Source organism: Pseudorasbora parva, chromosome 8 (assembly GCF_024679245.1).
Source record: "Pseudorasbora parva isolate DD20220531a chromosome 8, ASM2467924v1, whole genome shotgun sequence".
Classification (NCBI taxonomy): domain Eukaryota; kingdom Metazoa; phylum Chordata; class Actinopteri; order Cypriniformes; family Gobionidae; genus Pseudorasbora; species Pseudorasbora parva.
The window spans coordinates 34,062,143-34,068,598 of NC_090179.1; the positions used below are offsets into that span (position 1 = coordinate 34,062,143).

Sequence of the window (6,456 nt, forward strand, 5' to 3'; positions counted from 1 at the left end):
CCACTGGAAAACTGTAGTTGAGTAAGAGAGCAATTACAGTCTCATAATGTTGTATTTACTAATGTCAACGATTTATCGCTGTTCTACCTCTTGGTTACCAGATGTCCTGACAGAAGAAGGAGCAAATGAGCCAGAACCACAAGGGAATTATGGACATCTGGGAAATCGTCTTATAGCAGCCTCTTGGATAACCTCTTGTAGATACACATGGCTCTAGATAAAACTTTATGTTTGATAATGTTCACAGAGTATAGCTCAGTAAATAGCTCCCTTATCTTGGTATTTTTTCAGAGCTTCAGTCTTATCAGCATATCAACCATTCCAGAGGCCCTACTGCCAGTTAATGGACAATATCATACTTGATGAATTCACAAGGAGCAGAAGTGATTGGAATGAGTCGATAAAAGCATAGTTGAGATGTTCTGTTTAACCAGTTTAATCTCATTTGAAGCGTAAGTGATCTATTCAAATTTAAGACAGACTACACCAGGAATATTACTATAGGCTACTATAAATGTTCTGTCGTATTATAACAGGTCATTTTAAGTATATTGTAAACAGCAGACACCTGATTGATTCCTCTCATACTGATTGCAAGCAGTCCCTAAAAGATACCACCAGAAAACATTTACACTTGTTTTAATATTATTCTAAATAATTTATCAACAATACTGATTATATGTGGTAGTTATTGGCATAGGGAAAAAAGGCCCATTCATACCAAGAACTATAACTATAAAGATAACAATAACTATATTAGTGTTCACAGCAACAAATGCTAGAAATCTGTTTATTTAAAGTTTGCGCGCTGTGGTTTCAAAGGGCCCTTATCATATCTGCCCAATGTGGCGTCAAGCACAAATGTAAATTCAGTGAAATGTAGAAGGGGCAGAGAAAACATTAACATTTCATTTTTATTTTATTTTAATATTTTAAAAACGTTAAACATAGTTAAATCTTCTGTCAGACAAACTTTCAAAGTATTCATATTAAAAGTTAAAATATTTTGTTTAAAAATGGTCTGAAACATTTGTACACATTATGTCGGGAGAATCTGTATATGTATGGATAAAGAAGCGGAAAAGGTCTGAAAACAGAAAGACCGAAGACAAAACCACTAGTGCACACAAGGTGGAAATATTTGATGACTGAGAAAAGTAGTGATGATAAAGTTGCATCTTTTTTGTTAGAGAGGGCAAGGAAATAATTTCGTAAACCACACATTTCAGAGATGTTAATGCCAGTGCAGCGTTTGACACCACCAAATACACAAATAACAATGTTATCGCTTGCTAAATAACTATTAAATGTTCTTTTACTGTTCATTTTTGGTCAACAGTGTACTGGTACATTATTTAGAGTGTTTTCACACTTGTAGTCCTGGTTCGCTTAGCATACCATACCCAAAGGCATATATTCACAATCCTTATGTATAGTTTGTGATCGTTTGAGAAGCAGACCAAGAACCATCTTTTCCTCTTTTTTTTTCCGTTTGTTCGGTGCGCAACAGGGTTCGGATGACAGCGTTCACACTTAATCAAATAACCTAACTAACAGAGCAATCACAACGGGGTTCGTATTACTTGAATAAAACATGAGTTCACAAGTGTGAACACACTGAGGCAGACTTAAGATTTAAAGGGTTAGTTCACCTAAAAATTAAATGATTCGGATCGCCAATGTCACGTGATTTCAGCAGTTACACATGCGGCCCGAATCATAAATCAATCCGCTGATTCATAACCATTCAAATCTTTATTTGAGGATTGAAAACAAACCCGGAAGAGAAGACAATGCTGGATAAAGTTGTAGTTTTTGTTATTTGTTATTTTCTATGCTTCAAGAGATTCTAATTAAATAACTGATGTCACATATGGACTACTTTGATGATGTTTTTATTCGCTTTCTGGACATGGACACTATAGTGTGCATACACTTGCATACACTTTCAGACTAAATATAAAATATCTTAAACTGTGTGGAACGACATTAGGGTGAGTCATTAATGACTTAAATACAATTTTTGGGTGAACTAACCCTTTAAGCTAAATGAGTGCTGTTTTCATGACTTCCATGTTATTTCCTCTCTCATTGTTACTAAAAGCAAGCAGAAGAAACAAAATCAGAAGGAGCTTTATAGCACAACATTTTTTTCATAGTAATGAAGCCTTTACTTCATACAAATAAGGCGGATAATAATAACGTAAAGAATAAAGTCAATTTGTTAACTCGTGGATGCCTTGACGAGACCATAAGCACAGCCTCTCTTCAGCAGACAAATGGCACAGTACTGATGCAGCCAATTCTTTTCTCCTTTCAAGTAATGCCTCCCCAGTCAGTCGCTGACCCATGTAATTTACCCTTAAAGTCAATTGAGGCTATGTTGTCGGCTACAGATATTTCCAGTGTTCCCTGGAGGACAAAAGGAAGACAGTTGCTTTATTTCGCAAGCTTGAGAACGAGACAAAACACAATTCACTCCCAATGCCTATCATATGAGTTTGGGAATTCTACCTGCATAACAGGTATGGTTTGATTCGTTAGATTATGTACATTTCTTGTTTATTAACATTTTAGGTTTTTTTGAGTTGTCTGCTCAGTGTCCTGCACTGAGCACCGCATTTCGAACGGAGTAGGGATTTATCTAAAGATACAACAACAGGTTACAAGTGAAGTGCATATGTTGTGCTATTTTTGGTACGCTGATTTCGTCATCAAATACTGCTTCCTCATGTAGTCACTAGACCATATGTCGGAAGCTGAGAGAACCTAACCTCAAATATATGACTCGCTCTATGAATGAGAGCGAATAATATTATCAACAGAGCCTGCCGCCGACTGAGAGCTCTCATGACTAGGTGTAAGAGTAGAGCAAGTGTTTGCTCGCATTTATTCTGGCAGAACTGGAGCAGATTCTCTCCCCATCTAATTATCGCTGTTTTTTATGCACCTTTAGGCCCGCTAAAAGCATCACATAGGAGAGAAACTTCTCACGCCAATTACCATCAATGGTGTATTTTAGGTAGAATGTGGGAAATATGATCAGTTGCGTTCAATTTTTATTTTCTTTCACTTTAACACAAAGTGGAAATTAGATATTTTAGTAAAAAGTATGTGATTAGGATTAGAAGAACTGTCACCAAACAGATAACATGCTAGAGACATAATAACTTAATAATCACTGCAATAATGATCCAATCACACACACACACACACACACACACACACACACACACACACACACACACACACACACACACACACACACACACACACACACACACGTCGTGTTTCCATGTTTTATGGGGACTTTCCATAGGCGTAATGGATTTCATACTGTACAAACTGTACATCCTATCCCCCTACACTGCCCCTGCCCCTAAACCTACCCATCTCAGGAAACATTCTGCATTTATACTTTCTCAAAAAAACTCCTTCTGTGTGATTTATAAAATGTTTTCCTCATGGGGACCTTAAAATTTTCCCACAAGGACAAGGATTTCGGATATTGCCATCTTTGTGGGGACATTTTGTCCCCATAACGTAGGGATTACCAGGTCTCACACACACACACACACACACACACACACACACACACACACACACACACACACACACACACACACACACACACGTTGGTCTGTGGTTTACAGGGACTCTCCATAGGCGTAATGGTTTTTATACTGTACAAACCGTATTTTCTATCCCCTTACACTGACCCTGCACCTAAACCTACCCATCACAGGAAACATTCTGCATTTTTACTTTCTCAAAAAAACATAATTTAGTGTGTTTTTAAGGCCATTTGAATTATGGGGACATTTGATATGTCCTCATAAACCACATTTATAGTGTAATACCAGTGTAATACCCATGTAGTTATACAAATTTGTGTCCTCATAAACCACATAAACAGGCTCACACACACACACACACACACACACACACACACACACACACACACACACACACACACACACACACACACACACACGACAGGACCTGTTTTTATTAAAAACAAACAATTCAATTCAAGTTTTATGCATCATGCAGGGACTTCTAAGAACATGTCTGCTTTTTATGGTAAATTATAAAGTGACTCATTTTACTAATACAAATCAATTGTGACAAATTTCTTTTCTGCTAATATAATATTATTTTCACTGTATATGGTAAGGCAATTAATTGGTAATTTGTTCATTATATGCACTTATTTATACAATATTTTTAATTATTATATTCAACATTGTTTTCCCATTTAAGTTATGACATTGCGTTTCATAATTTCATATCCAGCACGAACTTCAGTATTTTCCAGCTGTTTCGAATGATGTGCCTGTTTCCCTTTCCTTCTCTCCCTCTGTTTGTATGTGCCAAATTATATCTGACACCATTGTGATTAGCTTAATTACTTTTTTTTTTTTTTTTTTGAAATGATGCGATGCTGTCAGAAAAAAACAAAAAACAAACTAGAACAAATTGCCTGCGGTGGCGTCGATGACAGAAAATGGTAGGCCTATACAAAAGACTACAAAACATGCCTTTTTATCTTTTTTGGTAAGCTCAGATGATTTTTGATTCACACACCAGCTGCCATATGCAATTTCACCCATATTTAGCCTACTTACCATATTTCCCCAAAATACAATTTAGCCTTGTAGATTTATTTGAACAGATGTAGGACTTCAGTTCAATAAATAACATTTTCCTGTGAACAATAGGTCATCATTGAATATTTGAGGTGACACCCTTTAGCCTTTGATCAACCACAACGAGGGTAAATTGTATCCATGACAACAAAGCTTTCATTGGCGCGCTGCCAGACGCGCCTCTACCAGGGTGCAGAAATATTGCTATGGCAACTGAATCCGTCAGGTGATTACGATTATAAGTACAGAAAGCTGGCTGTAGTTTTGAAAGAGATATGGTAACCTAGAAACTGAAAATGATGGGTATCATTGTTTGACGAGGAGCAGAATATCTATGATGTATACAGTGGTAGCTCCAGGGCAACTTCTTCCCCAAACATTCAGGCAAATCAGACATTAATTAGAAATCAAAAATGCGAGTCGGTACATGATGGCACATCATCGAAATAAATGATAAATGCAGGACAGCAGATACAATTGATGTATGATCCGATATAATTACATTTTAAGGGATAATGCACAGTTGATTACAAAAATGATTATCTTGTCTCATCCAGAAAGGGTTTGTTTTGGGAGTGTGCATTATCCCAATTAATACACACTTACCACACAAACAAATGGACATGCAATTTTGAATTGTGAGTACAAATGTCATAAAGGTCGTTATTTATAAATATTTAACCACTGACCAATCAGAATCAAGTGTCCCAGATAGCGCAGTGTAATAAGCACTTTTACTCTAAACCTTCCGATTATAATGTATCGATCACTGCCGAAGATAACGCGCAACCTGTTGTGCGCTCGCGGAGCTCAGTCGTGGTCATCACCGGACCCCTCCCAACCTGTGGATTTCCTTCAGCATACTAAAAGCTAATCTCCCCACACTTTATCCCACGCTCTTATACATTTCCCCCCCAATAATTAAACTCGTGCGCCATCACAATTTCCCCTCTCATGTTTGCTCGGAAACACATTCACACATTTTCCTTATTATTATGCAAATAAATTGCTCAGATAAATTCGCCGACACATAACATAAATGATGTATAGAGGTCATGTGAATAGTCATTTAACGCTTTAATGAGGCAACAACGCAATTCGGACACACCCTCGCGAAAAAACAACGGCGCGCTTTACAGCAATTTAGATCCATAAATTAATTTAATATCCGTAAATAATTCATTTGTAAGTGTGTATTTACTTCTGCGTTGTGTAAACTGTATTACACAATTAAACAAAATAAAAATAAATGTATGCACAGTCCATTTAATAAATGTGTTTACATTACTTAGACTGATGATGTCATTGGAGTTAAAGCCAGCAATTACGCATGTCATTCCTAAAATACCACATAATGAGAAAACAGCATGCAACAGCACCAAGACTATTAAACAACAGCACACGCCCTAGTTTGGAAAAGTGACTTCATAACCTACCTCGTCTCGTCTCCTTGGGGTACTTGTAAGTGAATGGGCAACAGTGGGGCAAATGCTGCTTCCTATTGACAGACAGGATCCGCGCGACTGTCGGGTTCTCCAGCCGTTGTCTGTTAAGTGGATTATTTGGCGTTGTGAAATGTAACGAAAAGTTATGGATGGTCAAAAATCCGCCTAAACGACCGTTTGAGGTTGTATGGTTGCCAACAGTGTTCACCTCCTGTTTTCTGATATAAATATACTGACTGTTGGCTTGTCCCTTGTCTCTTCTCTCGCGCTCTCTCGGTTCCCGCCCCGCCACGCGCGCAATGATGGACACCGCACGCGTTGGTTGGTTGGATTTTATAAACCATAGCTTACTACACAGGCTT

At 37.6% G+C, this 6,456-nt stretch overlaps 1 protein-coding gene across 1 annotated transcript in view; it reads right to left on the reverse strand.

The window, feature by feature from the left end:
- The window catches only part of fxyd6 (FXYD domain containing ion transport regulator 6), a 33,352-nt gene extending 27,133 nt beyond the window's left edge, over positions 1–6,219 (reverse strand). Inside the window, exon 1 of the mRNA XM_067450998.1 lies at positions 6,086–6,219. The gene's annotated coding sequence lies outside the window, so the exon portion shown is untranslated. The remainder of the gene's footprint in view (positions 1–6,085) is intronic.
- Positions 6,220–6,456: the final 237 nt, after the last annotated feature.